The sequence below is a fragment of the Semicossyphus pulcher genome, unplaced genomic scaffold (genome assembly GCF_022749685.1).
Source record: "Semicossyphus pulcher isolate SPU_LCO1_2020_fin unplaced genomic scaffold, fSemPul1.0.p SCAF_21, whole genome shotgun sequence".
NCBI lineage: Eukaryota > Metazoa > Chordata > Actinopteri > Labriformes > Labridae > Semicossyphus > Semicossyphus pulcher.
Genome location: NW_027211695.1, coordinates 11753982 through 11777614, shown reverse-complemented (window position 1 = coordinate 11777614; position 23633 = coordinate 11753982). Strand labels below are relative to the sequence as shown.

The 23633-nt window shown below is 42.5% G+C and overlaps 1 protein-coding gene across 1 annotated transcript in view; it reads right to left on the bottom strand.

Annotated features, from left to right (window-relative positions):
• nlgn2a (neuroligin 2a) overlaps positions 1-23195 on the bottom strand; it is a 224828-nt gene extending 201633 nt beyond the window's left edge. The window contains exon 1 of the mRNA XM_069671777.1: positions 22558-23195. The gene's annotated coding sequence lies outside the window, so the exon portion shown is untranslated. The remainder of the gene's footprint in view (positions 1-22557) is intronic.
• Positions 23196-23633: the final 438 nt, after the last annotated feature.

Sequence of the window (23633 nt, the reverse complement as noted above, 5' to 3'; positions counted from 1 at the left end):
TCTCTACCACTTGTGGGCTGACAGGTTTGGTGAAGAGCAAGGTAGGAGTGTTTGTGTTTTGGGAGGTGTAGTGTTTGTGTTGCCTTTGTGCAAGAATGTGTCACCATTTTCTGTTGGTTATTCTCTTAGATACGTGTGTCTTGTATGTGTGTGTATATGCACCCTCCAGGGGCTCCCAGTACCTCTCTAAGAGTGTGTCGGCTGTCAGAGCTGAGCACAACAGAGGTCTGCTTCAGCTAATGAAGACTGGCAGCGCTAGATCCATTTGGGCCACCATGAGGGCACTCCAGTCCCCCTCACCACAGTGCAGGGAGTTTGCATCTGTTTTATGTGGCCATGTTTTTATTCAGACACCAAAAATGTTTCAAAGACAAACATACCTATGCTCAGGGACACTAAAGTAGAACATGAGAACATGGAACAAATGCTTTTTTGCGGCCTCAGTTCAATTTAGTTCTTACATCTGCCTCCTCCAGGCTTCTCTCTGTGATCGATGGTGAGGTTATTGTTGGAGCGACTAGCTTTTGGTCTCCAAGGCGCCGCAGTGATGATGACCCGTAGGAGACGGGTCATCCAAAACTCATAAAGGAACACACTGCCCAATTACTTTAATGCAGCGGAGCCACAAAGAGCCTTGCAACTCATAAAGAAACAGGACAATTAATATCCTTGATAATAAAAGTGTAATAAAGAAGAAGGCCGAACTGATGAAATTAGACCAAAGTGTACCTTTTTATTTTGTGTGAAGCAAATCATCAGACAGTTTAATCTATTTTTAAGATGAGGAATTACAGAAATTCACACCAAGTCACGGTTGCCTCCCTGTCCTATTGAGTTGAGCATAGGCTGTTGAAGTAGCCATTTGCCTCCTGATATTTCATAAGCAATTGTTGATTATAGGGGACACATCTCTTTCACTGCCTCCTCTTATCAGCCTCCAGTTTATCTCAACCTGGCGCACACTGATTGGTTTGTACCCAGCAGTCCCCCTAAAGACAGCCCACTATGTTGTCCCTTAGCTGGCTTAATTGATCCACTAATTGGCACAGGAAAAAGTCTAGTTGTATGAAGCCCAATTGCCGATGGCTTCCCGGCGACATCAGCTTCCTATCGACTGGCCCGGCCCGTGCTGCGTCTGTGGCCAATAACTGACAAATTCTCAACCGGCTGAAATGCCTTGGCTGGGGGGGATAATTTAGAAACAAATTAAGTTAAGACATTTTCCAAAAACTCAAATGGGTGGATAGCAGACAGATGCATCCTTGTTTGTAGTCATGGAACTAACAGGTAGCCCTGATAGTGAACAAAATGTGCAGGTACAGCAGACTTGTGTACTGTTTTTTAACTTTAATTATGTATGCGTTCTTGGTTTTTGCTTTCCATCATGTCTACTTGTGTTACCTTGTGTTTACCCTGTAAGGCTTTCTCGTAAATCTTGTCTAGTTTCTATGAAGAGACTAAACACGTTGTAAGACGTATTTATTATTCCATCATCTGCCATTCTGACAGAGTCTAAAAGCTTTAGTAGCTGGAAGATCAGTGCTCTCTTACTGTTTTGAAGTATTCAACACAATGCTCGCCACGGGCTCTCAATTTAAAATAGCAGAGTTGCCAGAAGAGAAGTTTAAAAACTGGTCAAGTTCAGACTCAACATGGATTAAAAACGTAACAACTGCCGCCAACTAGAGACAGAGGTGAAGTGTTATGTTGCATAATTCTAAAGCTTCAATAACACTCCAGGCCAGATCTGTTATATTCTCACGAGAGAGGAAAAACTTAAACAAAGTTTATCCTTAATTTTCTATAAATCGACTAGAGAAGGTTAAAGTTGTATATCTCAATGACACCAGAGCAAAGAGTCAGTGGCTTTTACAGTTTCAATCCAATTTAGAGTGCTCGTATTCACACGTTTTGGATAAGTTGTCCATAAAAAAGGAACTGATTGTGTAATTCTGTCACTGTGCTTTTCTGGAAAAATGGCCAGTGGCAATTAACACTTTTAGCAATCCAACTATCAGCCAAACAATCGGCGTGTGAAGCTCAAAGTGCTGCAAAGTTAAATCTCGATCAAACTCGCAATGAGAATAATGATAAAATCTATTTGACTGCAAATATATTTAATCACAGCGTCTTTGATGTTAATTGCCTCTTCCTTAAATACAATGAAATCACTTAGTGACATTTAGTGTTTGACTTCTATTTTCTTTGTGCTCTGCCAACTGTGCAGCCCACCTAACTCCCACTTATGCCTGGGTGGCAGCTTTACTACTCTAATTTCTGTAGATATCATCAAAGATATAAATGTTATTCCTTCCAATCTCAGTTTGTGTTACTGCATTCACTTTTACTGCATTCAGTTATAAAAGCATAAAAGATGAGTAGTTTAGCTGCTGGATTTATCTGATAGAGGAACGACCAAGTCAAAACATCAAACCTATCTTCAGCTGGAATTACTAACCTTTAAAGCCATTTACCAAACAGCTTGGACCAACACGTCCTCTGTCATTATTATACATTTATTTTACTACCACAGATTGAGATGTTCTTGCATGGGGTTAGAAAAAAATCCAACATTTTCTTTGATATCCAATTGATACCTCAGGTTCTGGCTTTACCTGCACTTTTGGAATACTATGCTTTACCACAATAAGCCACCTTGTTTTTTTACGAGGATACAATTGCAGCTGCTCTGGTCACAAAACCAAATATTACCTAGCCAGTTTGGGAAAATGTCAGCCTTTCAACAGAATGAAAAGGGAGAGCCAGCAAATTCAAACAAGGAAATACCAGTTTGCAAAATCTTGTTCACAAAGCTCTGTAAAACAGAAAACACATCCAATTTGAAGGCTCATCTAGCCACCTATCATTCAGCTGTCAAAGCACAACTAGCCATCTCAGCACCAAGTCCCAAAGCTGCCTCAACAGACACAACTCCAGCCGGCATTAGGTAGTCGCTGAAGCCTTTGCACTAGTTGCCAAACGCAGCAATGGAAGTATAAGGCAGACATGCCTTAAAGCAGCTGTTATGCAGTATGTTGTTGAGCTAGCTAATTAACATAGCACTGAAATAAGGATAACTTATTCCCATACCATTGTACCACTAAATTACAATAGTGGGGTATTATGCTAATTTCAAGCTTCATATTTCACTCTGTGATACCTGTGGAGTACCTGAGCATTATTTACAGCTAAAAAACTCATTTTTCTCACACTGCTGCTCTGTGCAGGCCCTCAGACAGCCGCTGCCTGAAATGACTCAGTCAGCTCTGTCTCTTTAAGAAACCCCGCCCCTACAAGCCCGCTTTCTTCTGGTTGGCCAGCTCTCTGAAGCCTGCCCAGGGGCAGAGCTCAGTGTTTGAGGCACGCCTCCTACCCTGTGGCCGTGTTACAGAGTTGTCGGCATGAAATGAATGTCTGGCGCTCTCGTCCTTTGGAAAAGTAAACACTGATGTCTTTCCTTTACAGGCAAAGAAACTTTCTCCGAGACATTCCAACTTGACGAGCAGAGCCGTTGAGCAGAGTGGTGGATTGAAATCCCCGAGGCAGACTGAGCTGCTGGGTGGGCGTGTCCTTGAACTGTCAGGGGCAGGAAATTCTGTGTGTCTCGAGCAGAGTTCCTCCACTTTGTGACATCACTAAGTGAAGCGTCCGGAGAAGCAAGCGTCTACAGCAGCCTGCAGACTTTTTTAGCAGGGGATTACTCCAACATACTTTTACCTACAGATCTGACATCCAACGCTGTAACATTCTATATATGTCTTCAAATGTGAAACACGTATAAACCCCCTCTTTAAAGGGAAATTCTTCCACACCCACAGCCCTATTGATACTGCCAAAAGTAGCCCATCATTTCATACTCAATATGACTGGGATACAGGCTCCTCTAAATGGTTATTCTGAGTGAATATTATGGTATTAATGGGACATTACCATTGACTGCTATCTGTCCGTTAACCATAACTACATTTTAACATCCGTAACAATGATTTCATGCCCCATTTCAACAAAACTGCATCTGAATTTATTTAACAAAGAATTGTAGATGCTTTTAAAAGATCCCCATAAAACATCTCAGTAATCTTATGTTTGCTTGACTGTTGATTTACAGTCCTCTTAAAGCCTTCTGTTTGTCAGTTTTACAAAGTACGGGCCTTAAATTTACAGATCCAGGATGCCTGATAGAAGGTTGTGTTTGCAATATGGACACAGTCAAGGGCAAAGCTGAAGTCAGGCTGTTAACCAGAGCTGTATAGATGCAGGTGTGTGTGTGTGAGCACTGATGTGCTGTACACAGAACTCGTAAACAACAAGCCAACACAGGACCAGACAGGATTCCAATCAAATCAATGCAGGTTCAACGTCTATTGCCCTGACGTGTGTGTGGGTGTGTATGTGTGTGAAGGTGAGCTCGATCACTGGATCAATCCACAGGGGAAAGAGGTTGACAGAATAATGACCTGTCCTCTGTTTTCATCAGTCTTTCTCTCTGTGGCCATATTATCTACTTTCTTGCATTCCCCCCTCTTGCTCTCCTTCTGCTCATATACACATCACCTTCTTCATTCATCGTTCCCTTATTCATCTTCCTGTCGCACTGGTCCAGGAATGACTCCTCTCTTCGTCTTCCTGCCATCCACTGTAATCCTCCATTCCTCTTTTGTTGCCAATCGCCTTTATTTTCCCTTTCTATAAAATTCTCTTTTCAAGCCAACCCCTTCTACCCTATTCCCAGCCCCAATAACTCAAACAGCCCTTTCTTTGATGCATCATTCATGGTTTTGTTCCCTAATGCACTCTCTATTTCTTTCACAGCCACACTATCAAATCTTCATCACTGGCTTTTATCTTGTGTTCCAGCTTTCTCTTTCTCCCCTCCTTGTAACGTCTTGTCTTGGTTTCTCTTCATGCTGCTGCTTCTTCTTGGCCCTTTTCTATTTCTATCCATGCAGCAAAGCTCAGTCTCTCACTTCATCTTCTGCTCTTTCAACCCGTTCTTTTATGCTCCCTCCCTCTTAGCTCCCCTCTCGTTCCCTTTTCCATCACTTTCCCCTTTCTCTTCCATTTCTTCCTCATTCAGCCAACTCTTCGCATCAACAACAACCCCCTCCTCCTATCTCACATGTCCCCTGGTTCTTCTTCTCCCTTTCTGTCCGTCTGTCATTCCCTGAGGTGAGTGCTAATGCCCCGGTCTCAGTAATGGCATAGGCCTTTACATGAGAGACGCAGCATCAGTCAGATACACGTCACTCTCTAAAAGCCGACCTTATCATTGAAATAGGACTCTTATCTCAACATCAAACACCATTCACGCGGCAAAATGTGCACCCATGTACGTGAATACTGACCGGATGCCTCTCCGTCATGGCTCAACCGCGTTCCACATCCCATTTTGTTTCTTATCGGCTGAGTGCCTCTATTGTGGAGAATGTTCCTGTGCTGTATTTACCTGCAGATAAACATGTAGCCTACAGGATGTTTATCTTCTCTCCACAGCAGCAAAGTAATATGTATGTTGTGTGGCATGATGGAGCAATATGTATATGTTGCACAAGTCAGATATCCTGCCTTAGGCTATTAAACTACTGTCACAAGAGTCTTTAAAGTGCAAGATAAGGGTATTTGTGACATTGTGTGTGCAGATACAATCATGTTATTTCGCTGCCTGGCGCTTGTAATTTTTCTGCAACGCAATACCTGCTTGTAAACACACACGCACACACCGTCCACACATACAGGTCTATTCCTGTCATAGCTGGAACATCTGGGCTCCCGAATGGCAGGATCGTCTGGGGAGCATTGATGTGTTGCTTTGACTGTCCGTGTCCACCTGTGCCCAGAAATAGCTTGAAAAACACAATCTCTCTGCAACACCTGCTTTGCGCCTTACATAACTGTAAGCTGAAACCACACAGAAACAAGCAGCGAGCACGGAGGAGAAATTGATTGGGAATTAAGAAGGAGCCTGAGTCTGTGTTTGAATGTGTTTTGACGTGTCTGTGTGATTGTCTGCATAAACTGAATGAAAGGAGAAGGCAGCTATGCTGATTAACTCGCTGTTTTACCATCAGACGATTTGTTACATCAGACCAGCGTCGCATCATTAAGAGCCACTCACGTGTCACACCCCCTTTTGAGAAACAATCAATTTTTACTTGGTGAATGCTTAAAAATTTTGTGTTGAAGATAAATTCACGCTGTGTCCCTGTGGTCAACACTTGTTGATTCAATTAAATGTGTATGGATGTGTACCCAATATCAGGTTCCTGAGTGTGTAGTTTAGCTTCATTTAGGTGCACAGCTACAAGCCATTTTCACTGTATTTAATGTAATATTAACAACTGTAGTCACTGGAAATTTGCCTGCCTGGTGACTCAATAAGGTACAAATAGATGACCGGGTAGGACACCTCATGCCAATGAAACTGATCTTTACGATGTACGTTGCACATTCTTTGGCAGGAAGAGTGGCCATTTATTTACTTGATATAGCGTCTTTGGCTCATTTATAGACTTATTTATATACTTATTAACTTCTGGCAGTTTTCTACAGGCTTCGGTTTGTACTGCTAGTTTGCATTAAAGTCTGTTTGCTTTCTTTAAAAAAGGAAGAATGGCATGTTTCCAGATGTGCCAGTATATGGCAAGCTCTTTTGACATATAATCAGAGGCAGTAATAACAATTGTAGATATCAACAATTGCTTTTTGACTTGTTTGAATTCCAAGCTAACATATCTATAATGTAATTTTGACTACTTACAATTCTTATTACAGATATCTACAACTCTCGATATCAACAATTACTTTCTTACTGGTGGAAATGTTCAGTGTAGAAATCTGGAACTTCATTACAACTAGTCAACTTTTACCATTGACTTCATCTACAATTCAGTTTTTACAAGTTATAATTCCAAGTCGACATATCCACAATGTTATTTGGACTACTTGCAATTCTAATTTATTATATCTATAACTCCATCCTCACTAGTCAAAATGTTAATTCCAACAAGTGGAAATATCAATTGTTGATATCAACAATTCAGTTCTTACTAGTAGCAATGTTCGTTGTAGATATCTACAATTGTTCTTACATTACATCATAAATGGAATACTAGATATCTATAATTCAATTCTAACTATTCAAAATTATATTACTGATACTTAAGTCGGACTAGTCGGAATTGAATTTTAGATATCAAAAAAGGAATTTCAATGCATTTCCACTAGTCACAATCCTTTATCCATCCATTATCTATACCACTTATCCTGTTCAGGGTCAGGGGGCTGGAGCCTATCCCAGCTGTCATTGGGCGAAGGGCGGGGTACACCCTGGACTGGTCGCCAGTCAATCACAGGGCTGACATATAGAGACAGACAACCTTTCGCACTCACACCCACACCTATGGGCAATTTAGAGTCACCGATTAACCTTCCAAGCATGTCTTTGTATTGTGGGAGGAAGCCGGAGACCCCGGAGGGAACCCACGCATGCACGAGGAGAACATGCCAATCCTTTATCAACATGTGGAAATTCAATAGAATAGTAGATATCTGTAATATTCTTACTACTAGAAAAGGAATTACTAAGATCTATAATTAAATTGAAAACATCTGTAAATCAGTTTTGACTAGTCAAAATGTAATTTCTACATGTGAGAATACATATTTGTAATATGTCAAAATTGTTACATTTTTTGACAAGTGAAAACTAAATTGCTACTAATAAGCCCTACTGATTAAAAGTTCAAAGGGTTTGCCATAGCCAGTATGATGTATAGCTGTACCATTCTTAGAGTACTCTATTGCTATGGTTAAGATTGGGAAAGATGGTAGATATAGAAGAAGAAGCTATTTTTTTTACTCTTATTGGAAGATGTAAATGTTAAAGATGGTCAAAGGACTGTACTTATAGTGCTATTCTACTCTTCAGACCACTAAAGGCTCTTTTACACTATGTCACATTCACCCTTTCACACACTGAGTACCAAACTGACACTTCGAAATGTAGACTGCAGGAGATGGGGATCGAGCCACCAACCTCCCGATTGAGAGGCGACCCACTCTTATACTGAACCACACCTCAATGTGACAGTGTTTTTTCCAGTGTAGAAGCCAGACTGAAAGCAGAACTTATCTCATGAACTTCCAGGTGAAGCTTTTGTTGGGTTAAGAAAAACTTAAGGGCATGGTTGAACAAAACAGTACTTGGGATAGCTTAGGAAGCAGTTGTGGTCATGGTTAAGAGACTAATATTCTCCTTGAAGACTGAGGTACTGAGGTGTTTTGCATGTGCATACAAACCAGCCGTTGATGTGACATTCATTTTAATAGCTACAACACTTTACTGTATCATTTTACAGCCACTCAGAAGACAGTGGGTATGTGGTGTCTGCGTACACGTGTGTACCACTGTGTGCTCATTGTAATTGCCTTGCATGCCTTACACTGTGTACGGTAATGTGATCATATTTCACTTTTTCACATAGTATCAGTCATGCATGAGTTAGTTTAATGAGTGCAGACTTTGTGTAAGCACGCTTGATGTGTCTGCATGAATTTACCGTGCGTTTGTTTTTCACAAAGTATCAAATGATCTTGCATGATTAAATTCTTTGTGATACGTGTGCGTGACTGTGTGTGTATTAAAGCAAAATTGACCGTGCACGCTCCCAAAAGGCAGCCTAGTGGAAGTGTTCAGACTGCGTAAGTGCTTCGGACATGTTGGAAGAGTGTGTGAGCATGATGTTAAAACAACTGGTTTGTGCTCATTGAATTAACTATCAAGTACATACAGATGAGAAACACAGTTGTCATAATTAAAGCCACACTGGGTATGATTTAGACTTCCCATCATGCCATTAAACCTCAATCTATTCATTCTGCAGTTCTTTTTTTTTCCCCATAAAAAAATACCTTTTTTCTTCTTGTCTCATGCAGTTACAATATTTGACTATGAGAACTTACTGTGCTCGTTTTTTTTGCATCATCTTTTTGTTTTGTGAGGTTCCAATTTTTACTCAAATTCCTGAATATCAGCTTTCTAATTGGTGTGTGTTTCTCAACTCCTTGCAGAGTAGAGTAAACTAGAGTTCAAGGGCATCATGGATTATCCTTTTCTGATAAACATTCCCATTTTAGAACCTTTGTCTTTTTACAATTATAATTCAATATTGATATTGCTTTTTAAAATAAGTTTCCTAAATTGGTTAATATACGATCTGTACAACTTGTACTTTTGAACCAACATTTTTATGCATATTTTTGTTGGTTTAATAATTTGCTGTTGGTTGAATGGTGCAACAAACTATTTCCACATCAGCAAGTCATATGTCACTTTGGTGCCCTAATAGAACCTGGGCCTGATAGACCTGCGCTGACTAACATTTGCAATTGTCGTCGACAAGCCCTTCCTCCATCTCTCCGCACTTCCGACAACAGGAGCGGAGTTCTATCTTTAAAGCATAGAAAGCAAAGTTGAGACTGAAGTCTGCGGAAAGCAGCCCCAATCTCTTCCCTCATTATGGAGCATATCAAAGCACACAACTCCGAGTGGCTCACCTGCGAGGACCGAGCGCTCTTCTCTGCTGCTTGTCTTCTTTTAGTCCCTTTAACTTCCGTAAGACTGCAGCGCGAATTTAATAACTCCCCAGCCTTTGGCTTTGATTGCTTTGAAGGCAATACATTCCCTGTACTTCATCTTTCAATGGTATTTCAGTGAAACATCTAATTATCACATGGAAACTAGACTTTTCCGTATGATTGAGAGTTTCATGAAGTAACTACACCTTCTAAAACTTTACCCTCTACTTCCACGCATGCTCCGTCTTTTACATCTGAGCTCAGATTTCAAATCCATTTGTCCTTTTTCTCTCCCTCTGCATTCATCTCTCCAAGCTGCTTTCATACATTTTTCAATGCAGAAAACCTGTTTATATGCGGATGGCGCCTTGCTTGTCATCTATAATGGGACGCAAAGAGCCCACAATAGTCCTGCACCAGAGCAGCTACTCCATCACAGACACAGGCAGCCAAGTGAATGATGGTTCCTGCTTTGTGCCAGGGTCTATACCCATCATGCATCAGTCCGAGATAACATGATAGACTGGATGTTGGTTCCGATTTAGTGTGTCACTGTTCAACGCAAGCAGCATCGGCAGCAGGGAAATGGTCGAATCTAAATCTACCTAAACTCCTGAAACACCATGTTGGCTGAAATACTGAGAATTTGGGCTTTAAAGGATTTAGTGTAACCTAAAGCAAAACATGAACAAAAATTAATTGAGTATCAAATGAGGGGTGGCTTTCAATGCTGGAAAGTTACTAGAGAGATATGAGCAGTGGTCAGAGGCAGGAGTTTTGAAACTTGATCAGCTGAACAGAGCTTTACGATGAGGATAGACTGCAAGTCAGAATTGAGCACCACCTCTCTGCTTCCAGGTTGAGGACAACGGTGGGGATTAAGGTTAAGTTGGTGGATGGGCAGGGTTTTTGTACAAGCTACTCCATGGCTGACATCTGAAGTAAGGTCTTATTTGAATTATGCCCTTTATTTGTGTCTTCTAGCAGTAACTGTTTACAGCATGAATCTGTTGCCCAGAGGGCGTTCTTTCCAGACAGCTTTCCTTCCCATTAACTTTGATTTTTCAGTGATACATAAACAATGTTATTCTTATCATTCAAAATATTATTAACATCTGTATTCACATCACATCTGATTCCTCTTCCAGTTTTGTTTTATAAACTCTGAAACCATATACTTAAAAAATGGAAGATCTCACTCTTCTATTAGACCTGGACTTGCCAAGAAATACATTGTAATTAAACTGTTAGAGGACAAACACATTTATGCTTTTATGGATGTTGGAACTGCAAGCCGTTTTTTTTGGCGTAGCAATTTAATTTTTAAATTTTACTCTACAAATCCAGTTACATGCACACAAATTTTCCAATGTACAATGAATATTGCAGTAAAACATATTCACTAAAGGTCTTTGTTATTCAGTCCATATATTAGGGACAATGTATATTATGTACATTACTGTAAGTATGTCAAAATTAGCCAGAAGTCTAGGTTTCATCTTTCATGCCCAGCAAGGTGTGACGATGGCAGCCTAAAGTAAATCTGAGGTCAGGAACCAAGTTTAGTAAAGACAGAATGTTAAAGTGATCATCTCGAAGATTTTCATGCAAATAAATGTCTGTTAAGTCACGATCTATCAAAAAATGAGTGATATGAGTCTATGGCCCACTGATGAAAGCATTTGCATTTGCAGTATATAGTATTATTATGGACTGGGTGTCTGTGGCGACATTCGCAGAAAAACTCGCAAGCAGCGCCCAGTTAGTGACGCAATTTTCCATCACCCAGCAGTGGTTGGTCTGCCAGAGAGGGTAGGCGGAGCTAAGCGGCTGTTTTTCTGGTTTCTGTAAATTGTTGCAAGTAAATGAAAAGATTGGAAAAGATCGATGACTACAGATAGCTACAACTTCAAAAATAAGTGAAAATCCAAAGAAAAAGAAACAAATTCGACGCTCAGATGAAAGCAAACAGTCTAAAAAGGAAAGCGATCGCCAGCGAGGAACATCAAGAGTTACAACCGTGAAAAAGGGAGCCAGCTGTAGACATCTGGTTAAATCGGGAAGCGTCCACCTGCAATTGCCATTACCATACGCCATTAGGGGGCGCCCAATAGAACGAAACTGAGATATTCGAGATTGTCAGTTTAAGCAGACAGCACAGACAGGGCCAGGTATAAAGCTGATCCTGTAAACAGCATACACCCTAAAATGTGAAGCCTTTTCTGATCAAGACTTGTGGGATATGTCAGTATTTTTCACGTCTTAGGAGCATTCTTTGGACATGCACACAGCGCATTCGGAATATAAATTGGGATATATTTGGGTGTTTGCCAGACAGCCTCTCTCTCAAAACCAGAAGATTTATGAATGTAAACATAATTGTTAAAACATAACTTTTAGTCTAACAGGGAGGGCAAACTGTTCAGGTAATCAGGAGAATGTCCAGTTCTTTGTACTCTGTTCCTGTTTCCCTCATGCTCGGCAAGCTACAAGCAAAGCACAATGTGTCATCTTTATAGGGTTTTTTTATTCTTCAGATGTGAGCGACAGAAAAAATACTGAGAGCATCGCCAATCCTGCTTTTGATGTTGATAGTCAAAAAATTCATTGAAAACTACTTTTGATGATCGAATAATCAAACTTTTACAATCAAAATTGTGACACTAAAAGGTTCGGTACTCTTTATACAGTATAATATTGTGCATACAAACATGCTGACTGAAGGGCAGACAGGTATGATCATCTCTCTCTCTGTCACTCCAGGGATAAAGCTGGGTCGTATTTAATGTTGCACCCCCTCCTCTAACTGCGTGTGATAGACTTATCACTGTCCTTGACTTGTAGAACCCCTGGGAACCATTTTACTCTGATGTGTAAAACCACAACTTGTTCTCTGCTTAGTTCAGATTCTAAATCCCTGTCTGTCTTCACTGACCTTGAAGTCTGGCTCTGAAGAGAGTAAATGTAATAGCCTTATAACTGTTGTACAGAAAAGACATGAGCTGGAGAGGGCACTTGGCAGATCAGATAATTCCCTAAACATATTTACTCTTATGCTGCAGTGACAGCTATAGTGAAATATGCCCGAGGCTATTAAACCTGCATGTGTGAGTCCTTGCATATGAGCATGTGCGTGACAGGCTGAGCCATGGGAGCATGCAGGAGTCAGCAGTCCTGCAATGTCCAATGTAATGTGCTCAGACAAGAAAGAGGACACTCACCTCCACGGAACTTGGAGCTCTGAAATTCCACCAGATAGTAACAGCAGGTGATCGAAGCCGGTGCTGAGCTTTATTGTGATCATATGCTCAAAAGACACATGTTCACTTTGATGTTTTAACCTGCCTTTATAGTGACAGAGACAGATAACCCCATGGCAGACCATCTGACTCGGATCTCTCAAGTCACGAGAGGCGATAGTATCTTCTGTCGAGTCTAAATGTATTCTCTCAATTCTAGCAACAGCAGGCCACCACATGAGCAGAGAGGAATCCATTCAACCCGTGCACAGCTCTTTTTAGCCCTACAGGCAACCTGCACCTGCATTCTTTTTCATTCAGGCCACAAGAGATGGAGATAACATATGTTGGTATATTAATTGCAATAGGATCCAAATGGTAGTCCGCAAATCAATGGATGACGCCATGGTGGCTAGGTTCCGTCTGTGGTCAAGTCTCTACTGTATTGCAGCAAAGATAGAATCCCTGGCTGGCTCCCTCCCAGCTGGTACCTGCCAAAGGTGTTGATGAAGCACCTTGTGTAGCTGGAAGCACCACAGCAGAGGAGCAAACCCAGCTCACGATTGTGGTGGATAGGTATATTTTCACTGTGCCACCCAATGTGAGCATTATTGTGACAAAGTTCTTGTTGCTACTCTCTTAACAGGAAATATTTCTCTGAAGAATCCCCCATCTGCAGTTTGCCAAAGCATTCTATATTAAGCAAACTCTCACAAGGGCACACAGCTTCTGGCTGAGTTAAAATTCCAATTCCTGGCTGTGGTCCCAACGGGAGACCTGAATGAATCATGTACCGGTGAGCCGAGCCTCTAAATCAAACCATCCACCCACCCTTAACGGACCATATATAACATATTCCGGGTTCAGATCCATTACGTATAAATAAACACTTAGGTAAGGCTGGATACTAAACAGGGGCAAAGGGTGTGGTGCAGCATGGGTCAAGACGAGGATTCAAGTTAAATGAGTGTAAAGCAAGGGCTGGCAAAAGGATGATAGAGAATTAGAAAGAAACAGGAAAAATACGGTATGTTGATAAAAGAAATGACAACAACGGTGTGCTTATAAAGGGGGAACAAGCGATGTAAATGGAAAGAGAAGAGTAAAGAGGCTTACAGAAATGGAAAAAATAGGAAAAGGGGGTTTTAGAGGGGCCTCCCTCCGTAACGATCTCTGAGATTCTCCTAATTGGGCAAATCTCTGAGCAGGCACCCCGCACCCCACTCAGGAGAACAGGTCAGACGCAGAGAGCAAACGAGAGAGACGGAAGGAAGGGGAAAACATTTACAGACACAAGGGGGGTGCCATGAAAAGGTTGAGCTATGTGAGTCTAATGAATTGAAGGGTTGTACAAGGGCAGCATTGACCTCCGGCCAACTCCCTGCTCCCTACTTGCCGTAATCCCCCCTTCCACGCTCTCTGGCTTTCGCTGCCCCGCTGTACATGTATGACCAGCTGAATCGACTGAAATGTTTGAAAAATACATTTGGCTTCGCATGATGACACAACTGAGGCTCAGGGCAGTCAAGGGACCTTGTTTGTAACATTGTGGCCGAGGAATGAATGGGTGAGGGGTGTGAGAGAAGGGGAAGAGTGCTCTATGAGGGCCTCTCCAGAGGGCTAATTTATGAGCATCCTGATCAATGGGTTAATTAAGTGGAGAGAGGAGAAAATGGAGAGGGCAGGGGCTGGTCTGAGTAGCCAGTGGCAAAGAAAAAAGGAGGAGGTATGGAAGGGTAAATGGGTGGAGGTTAGCAGGTTGACAAAGGAGTCAAATTCCCATCTGTACTTAACTAAAATTGGATGGGACCATTCAATAATTCTCTTGATGGAATTTCTTCATGTTCGTGATGATTATGAGCAATCGGCTCACCTACTTGAATCGATGCCTCGCGGCCTCTTCAGATTTGTCAAAGTCTTGCAAAATAAGATGTCAAGAACCCAATCTATGGGGCAGTCTTTCAGAGACCTTTGGAAAATCAATTCACATATTTACTCGTCGACAAAATCTCATGAATGAAAGCACATGTAAGCGCACGCGTACACATCGGCGGAACTTGCACAACAAACGCCTTTGTTCTGGTTCTGTCTTCCAGAATGCAAAGCACGTTGTACAATGAGAGGGATGGAGCGTTTGCTTTGAAATGTGTTTATTCTCCACAAAAGGAGAAAGAGAAAGAGGCAATAAGAAAAAAGAACAGGACCAGGAAATCCTGCTGACTCGCAGCCTTTTAAATCGCCGCCCCCCCCTTCTCCTATTCCCCTTCTTATTTCCAAGTCCCTGGTGTTTGAACCCAAACGGAAAGAGATTGTTTCATGTAAGCACCGGGGGAGCTCTGGTTGCTTTCTTCCCAGCTCTTCTTTGCAGAAACACCCTCACCCCACAATTTTTCCACCACTGAAAAGCAATACACACTAACAGATATCCAGCCTAAGAAATCTCACCATTTATCAGCTGTAGGCGCTGGCATGCGATCAAGGTTACACTCCCTTACTCTGGCTAATGAAGGTGACACAACCCAATATTTCTTTCTGTAATGGTGAGCTTTTCCTCCCTTACATGCCACCTATAGATTTTACCCTTGTGGTCCGTCTCCTATACTTGTAATGCTAATTTTTTACACCCCTGTTGTGATCACTATCGCCTCCTTACCACAAAATCTGCATCTTTACTAATTTTTCCGTCTAACTCTAACTTTTGGAGAATTTCAGTCAGAATGTCAGAAGGGACATATGAAGGGCACCGCACAGCGAAGATGAGTCATTTTCACCAAGATGCTGTAGCCTGAGGGTAAGAGATAAGTGCACTCAATAAAGTTCAGTTAGAGTCAGAACACTGACATTTATGTTCCAGGTGCTGTGAGCCGCTACCTGTATTTTCCCCAAAAATCTTCCTGTGCAGGGTGTTTGGCCCAGAAGTGATCCACACAGATTGGAATTTAGCTCCTTTTTTCCTGCTACCATTTGTCAGCAGAAGAATTGCCTCAGCCTTGAGAGACAGTGTGAAGAGCCACAGATGAATGATTCAAACAACACGCATTGTTTTCTATGAAGGATGGAGGATACACATGCCGCATCCTTAAATATTAAGTGTGAAAGTGCCTTTGGTTAAAACAAATCAAAGGAGAAAGGCGTGCCAACGGTTGCGAGGCGTTCTGCGCTTTACAATGTGCACAAAGGCAGAACCACTGTTGTGTGTGTATATGTGTATTCATGTGCATGTGTGTGTATCCTTTTTCTTCCAGAGGGCCAGTGTTTTCTTTGCTGATTGTGACAATAACAGCAAAGATCATTGCCTGCTTGGCATCATCGAGCGCAGAAGTGTAACGCTGCCATTCTGGTGCTCATTCATCACTGTCGTGCCTCTGCTTCCTTTCCTAACCAGCACACACATACACACAAACACATCCAGAATCTAGCAAGGACCTGTCAAGGAAGAGACATCCTAATTTACTATGTAAGAACAGGCTTATTCTTTTCATTAGCGTCCGCCATAACGACAGCTAAAGCCCAGCAGCCAAACAATGCATCAACTGGAGCTAGACGGCACACGGAAGTACTTGAAATGCTCCATTTGTTTAGGGGTGAGAGGTTGAAGCTTGTGTAGCGAGGTTGAAGAGGTGACGCGCAATGCATGCCCGCTCCCACACACAGCCGCTGCTTAACAATAAATGTCTTAGCAGTACAGGAGGTAGTGAAGATGATTCTGAAAAACAGCTCATCCAGGCAGCAGTAACCCCTGGGAGACCGACAGCAGCGCCTGGTATCTCTGCATCCTCAAGTGTTGCCATTAGCTGGCAGCTCTGGCCATGCCTCAAACTAAACCACCGCGACCCATCGTCACTTATGTCAACAGAAAGATATCAAACAGGTAACGGCCTCGCCTGTACAATGGGACAGCCGCTGGCTATGCCGCCACGGAGGCTCATTATGTTTGAGTGACTGTGGCCGATACTTGTAGTGCGTGTGCCAGCAGGAGGAAATATGTGTGTTTTATAACAACCCTCATCATTATACAGTGCAGCCACAGTGATAACACTTCAACATGTTGGCCAACACAGCCAGAACTGCTGCTGCCTGCTTTGCCAGCATTACCATTCAACTGGTATTTCTCTAGCTAGTTGTTAGGGCTCCAGCTGACAGCTCATACTAATATGTGTGGTGGTGTGTCAGCCCATACTAATGTGTGTACAACAGCAAGGAAGAGGTAGCATATAGCAGATGTTAGGATAGGAAAACAGCGATGGTGGTGTTGTGATGTCTCAGCCTGTTGTGTAGTATGTTTCTTCCCTGCTTGCTTTCTGAAACACCCTCCTGCTTGCTCTTCATCCTTCCTCTGCCATTTACGATTCCTCGTGACACCCGTGGTCACTTCACTTTCAGAGCACATCCTCTCCTCCTCTCTCCGTGTGGGTCCAGGGTAAGAGTGCAGGAACACAGGCCTGCCTACCTGCCTGTCTCCAGACCTGTTGACCTGGAGCTTGTTTGCGATGCTGAGGGTTTACTGGGAGTACTTGCTGAGATGTGGCTACTCCTGACCTTGAGATGCTGTCAATACCATAACTCACTCAGTGTCCCCATCGATGGCAAAATGTTACACACAGTATGCGCTTGTGAGACAAAGATGCACTGCAGTTCTATGTTGGCGAGAAACTGGGGGATTTTTCAAAAACACATTAATCTCCAAAGTTATGTTGCAGTGAGATTTGTGTATGAAATCCCTGGACTATGAAAAGGATTGCAAAGGGGTATTAAGGACTAAAACATAGCATGCAGGTAAAATTCCCATGGATGCACAAGAGCAATACAGGAAAGTCGACCAGTAGCCAGAGGGATGAGCTGCACTACTCGAAACAACATGGATTCCGGCTGTCAGTCAATCTGATTGGCCAGGAAGCAGGATGTATTTAATCCCTGCTGTTGCTGACTCGACTGCTGTTGATTCCATCAAATCTGTATCATGCTTTCCATTCAGGATCCGACTCTGCAACACAGAAGCATGAAATCCTATTCTGGCCTCACACCTCTGTGATGAATGGAATTATTTCTTCAACAATCACTCAACAGTGGTTTTAATCTCTGCAGGTTTTATACCGTCAGAGAGAACGTGAAGCCGTACCTAACCTCCAGCAATGTCAAACTTGAGAGGGGAGCTAGCAGTTTGTAGCTGGCCAATGGGTGTTCTGGGTGGTTTCTCACCGTCTCTGTGACTTCCTTTGGCTTTTATCTATTTGAAGAAGTGTTCATTGATCTTGGCCGGTGGTCAGCCTGGTTCCAGCAGGTGATAGGAGGGGTAGCGATCTGAAGGTTGCTGCTGCTGCAGTTGGCTGGAGGCTCAGGAAACGGACATCAGGTTTTTCCGATCAAAATGTGTTAGAGAGCGTTCGACCTTGATCTAACCTTAATGAGCCAGCCGGGGACACTACACAGCCTGAGGTTGACGGATGACATGGGGTTTGAAGACAAGCAGGGGAGACGGAGGTTAGGAAAGACCTTGTGAGGGAAACACGTGAGAGACAGAATAAGTAGGAAAGTAAAAACAAAATAGTGGGAAATACAAGAAATATAGAGAAAAAGAGGAAGACTGAGGCAGAGAGAAGAAGAGAGAAAGAATGAAGACAAGTAATGGCTAGAACCCCTCGATCATCATGCACCCCAGAGAGCAAAGATCTCATTCAACAAGCTCAGACAAAGGATAAAGATGGGCCACTGTGGAGGGACTGTGGGAGTCCAGCACTCTATAAGAGAATGGCAACAAAACAGACAGACTGAGCCGGGAAGATGGAGGTACTTGTCTCAGAAAATAATCAACAGCAATATAATCCTTTATCTTTATCCTTTGAATAACTTGAAAAGAATATGACAGATCAATAGCACACACTGCATAAGAATACAAAATTGACATCCAACTTCGAGGATTCTTTTCTTCCAGGCCCCAAAAAAAAGAGTAAATAAGATGCTAATGCTTACGTTTGCTCATTTTATATGTAATAAAAAACTGTAATAAAGATTTTTATGACGTGGGAAGGAGGGAACATTGTTTACTTGACTTTATTTAAAGAATAAGTGCAGCTTCGAGCATTTTGCTATCGCAGCAATTGATATAGAGATGTGTTCTGAGGTAAATTTTAAAGCCTTTATGCATGTAAACATGCTGAAGCAAAAATTCAAACCGGTTAAAACAAAAACAAAAAGCTTCAGGTTTAAAATCTTTGGGGGGCTTACTCTTACAAAAAGATGCTGCCATAGCAACGACACACACTCCTTTCAAAACAGCCAGGCTCCCTTTGAACCAAATGAACGACTCTGCCACAAATGGATAAGGGAGAAACAAATTAATACATGAATGAGGAATAAAGGCAATAAAGGTGTCAAGCAGAGTATATAAGGTCTTATAGAAGCAGAGAATGGAAGTTGTCAAACTAATTCAATGGGTAGAGAGCAGTAACCTGCACGTGTACATGTAAAAGAATGAGGGATTACATGTGAAGGCAGGTGCTCAGGGGTAAAGCAGAAGCATATTCCCATTGTGAACAGCTTGTTGTCAATTACCAAACCTGCCTGTATGAAAAAAGAGCATCCACTGTATTGCTACTCCATTTAATCCGCTTTATTTTCTACAAGAGAAGCAAAGAAAACTGTGTTTGTTGGTGGAGTTGAGAGGCAACATAGATGACAAATCGACCGCTATTTGGCATTAAATCTGACAAAACATTGTGCATCCACTCATAACCTAAGGGATGAGTATGGAGACATATTTCCTGGTTTTCTTACAAGTGTTCATTAAAGCCACTGTAAACCCAAATGCCCAATAGCCTTCATACTAGCCTATGTATTTAAGGGCCTTTTGCACATATTAGGGCCTGTGTCCACTAACGGCAGCACTCATCGTCCTCAGCGCAAAAACACCAGCTGATAATAGTTCAACTTCAGGAATACTGCCAAGCTCAACAATTTCACTTCTCCCTCGCCAACCAATCAAAATCAAGAGGTGGCGGGACTTTAGATATCAACAATGGTGGCAGTGAAGCTATTTGTTTCAGGTTTTTTTTTCAAGGGTATAATTTCCAGGTGCAGAACTGCTGCTAATGGACACGGTTCCTTTCCATCGTTTTTATGTTATTTTTGTAAAATTTCCTTAAATAAAATCAAATATTAAGCATAGAAAGCAATTTAAAACAGACTTAACGGTCACTAACAAGGGAAGCCGCAGTGCCACCAGACCACTTTTGTAACCTACCAACAGCATTTGTTTGAGGTCGAGGGTGCTGCCAGTGCAAAAAACACAGTGAGTGGACACAGGCCTGTAGTTAGCACATAATCCAAGTCCAAATGAAACATTATGTAGTTTTTGTAAGCTTTCCTGATATTGGGTTTGAATTGAGCAAGTTTATATTTGGATTTTTATTACAAAAATTACACAATTAATGCATTAGATTAATAATATGCAGTTGGGTTTCTAAACAGATGCTTAAATGGTCCCAAGTTCCAACAAATGTTCAATAGTCTGTCATTTATACGACCACTTACTGCTCTCAAGTTAGCCTTGTAGCACAAGACATATTCTTGCTGTTGGGGAATCAGAACTATGCCAACAGCCCTGCCAAAAAAAATTCCCGCACCTTCAAAGCAATGACTGACAAATTGTTTTCCTTCATCTGCTCCGCATAACAGACGGGAGATATGAGCAACAGCGCCTCCCTGAGGACCTGGTGTTCAGCCAGCCTTGGCTTTACTAATTCATTTCGCCTTTACTAAACAAACATTTAATTTCACTAGCATTCATCAGACGGGTCCCCTGTTCTCCAGTCGACATGTCAGCTGCCATAATGTTCAAGATTTCTTACACAGATGACATCTCTCACCTAAAATTAGCAGCGACTGCTGTCATCTACGTAGTCAGAAAAACATCCCAACGCACTGCTGTCACCGATTTATCCACAGTCAAAATAAATAGTGAGGAATAAATTAGCAGCAGGAAATGGAGTGATGGGGATTTCAAGGACTGGGAAAGTGTGATTGTTATGACTATTTGAATCCACCTTGTCACAACACTAGCCTGCATCTGTTGACTGCTTAGCGACCCGCGCTAGGAGCCATCAATCCACTCGACAACATGCTTTGAACGCTTCTGGACCATCTGCCTCCAGCTAGGCTGCACCTTGCTCGGGATGGAAAACTGTGAGCAATGTTTCCAGGGGCTTTGCATGCATTGGTTGGGACAAACACACACAGAGGTATAAAAAGGTTCTTGCATGCAGGATGTTCACGCGAAGAAAATAGTAAAAACATATCCTTTGTGTTTTTGTAAGCATTTTCTAAATCAGCCACTGACCCGAACAAAATAATCTACTGCTGCAGAATTGCTCTACAGTGTCTGCCCCTCTCCCATTTTGTCTCTTATTCTGTGTATTTCTCAAACACTCATGACTGCAATCGCTCTACACACTGCATTAGCATGCCACCTTTATCCCCCTTAAACATCTCCACAGGTCTTCAAAGTTTTCAGCTAGCCATCATTGAGATAAATAGCAACTCCTCTGAGGCGACAACTACAAACACAGTCGCACAGTTGCACATATTTTCCCCTTGACTACATTTAAATGTTGTTCCCCACAGAGAAGACGTCCCTATCTGCTATATGGGCAGGCTAGATGCCTAAAACCAAGGAGAGAAGCTGAGGCGAGCTGAGCTGAGCGGCGCTGCCTTCCCCTTCTCGTCGCTGCAGATAAGAACAGAGGTCTTCTTGTCCCTGCTGAATTCTATCATCTAGCAGGCCCTGCCGATCCAAATGCCCCCACAACACCAGCCACAGCATATAAATGCACCCCATTCTTTGTGCTTTGTGTGTGCGCATCATTTTGTGTGTGTGGAAGGGGGCATTTAGGGGAATATGTTCCCCTGTTCATGGCATTTCCTGGGTCTGTTGAGTATAAAGACGGCATGAAAACATGCTCATATTAAGTTGAAGGCTGATTTTAATATTGAAGGAGGCTTTTTATGAGTGTGTGTGCATTACAACTGTCTGCAACACAGGCTGGCTGCTTGCACATTTCATAAATATTCTCCTATTGATCTCACTCTTATTCCAAAGAATACTCAATTTAAGCTATGCACAATGACTGCCATACACACAATGATCAATCCAGCATTGACCAAAGCAACAAAATACTTTGATTAATAAGCTACAAATTCTGCATGTTGCGATGAGAGAGAAATGAGCTCGGCCTGACTGAATAGCAGCCTCTGTTTCTCTCATACCATCAGAGGAGCTCTGAGTCCAAGACCTCGTTAATGGAACAGAGGATACATCTTCTCTGTTGTGAAGGAGCAGCTCGCCTGCATGATGCATTTACAACAGGTTGGACATCGCCACACAGCTAATGCATGTGCATACAACATACACACACATGCTGCAGAAACAATCATAACAGAAATGATACAGACAACTCTAAATGCTTTTTTCAGCTTACATATTTCTCAATTAATTTCCCAAAAATATATATATTTTTTATTATATATAGGTAACATATTTTCTGATTCTGGTGCTATTTTTTTCACTATAGGTGTCAAAAACACCCTTCAAGCCCACACACGCACACACACTCACTAAATAATGCAAATTAAATGCAAATTTTGAAAAATATTCAATTGAAACAACACGTTAGTTTTCATCTCGATTTTTTCAGTAAAAATCATCTCCTCAAAAGAAATTAGCAGTGACCATGTAAACCTAGTTTACCTGTTAATTTGTGATCCACGGGTGCTGGTTGGGTGCCAGATTCCCACCAATTTTTTACAGGAGATTTTGTCCTCCTCTTCCTCGTCCTCTTCAATAAACCTTCCTCCGGCAGTGGTAAATGTCAAGCGAGCAAAAACTGCTGGCTTCTAAAAAAAATAAAACAAAAACAAAATAACAAAAAAACAACCCACCGACAACAGTGCCTCGTTCAATCCAACCGGGCCGGCAGGTGGGACTTCATGACTGGAGACAATGACAGCGGAGTGAATACCAAAAATAAAGGCTGCAACTACTGCATTACACACCGAATACAGCAGGATATAGCATGATTCCCTGTCCAAACAGGCAGGCTCGGCTCGGCTCAGTCCCTGTATTCTCCAGCACGGCAATATATTAATTAATTTCACAGCTGACAGTCCGGTTTACCTCAGGAAGAGTGTCTTTTTTTCTCGATGCCTTAACACGACAAAATGACCCCCGATAACCTGGACGTGTCTGCGGGGTCTTGGCGAATTTGACAGCCGGGAAGTGTCATCTGTGTTGACCAATGGTCGCAGCTACTCAGTTTTTGGGCATTTTTCTGGGACGTCGTCGATAAATCCTCAATAAATCCCACCAAGAGACAGCTCCGACACTACTGCGACTGGTTCAAGTCACGATGCAAGCCTCGGCTTGCTTAAACTCGTCACCGAAACGGCGGGCATTGACTTTTCAGTAGTCCGTCTAGTCTTGTGAGAAGATGCTGCCTCTGCTGCCGCTGCCGCTGTGTGGATGCCGTGACCGTCTCACCGAGCTGCCGCACACGCGCGCACGTGCGCAACCTCGCAGGCACGCACGCTCGCTCCCGGCGCGCGCCGCAGTGTCCTCCCTAGCAAGCTGGTCGCCCTGGCAACGCTTTCCTCTGACCTCAATATTGTCGCTTTTCTACTTAAAAATGTGTCGCGTATACCGCAGTTTCTGTCGCGTTGACCGCATACTCACATCCACTCAGTGGTGAAAATACGTATTAATTCGCTCTGTTGAGTAGACGGTGACGCAGAGTTGGTCTCCATCTTCTCCTGGGGAGGGATGTGAGA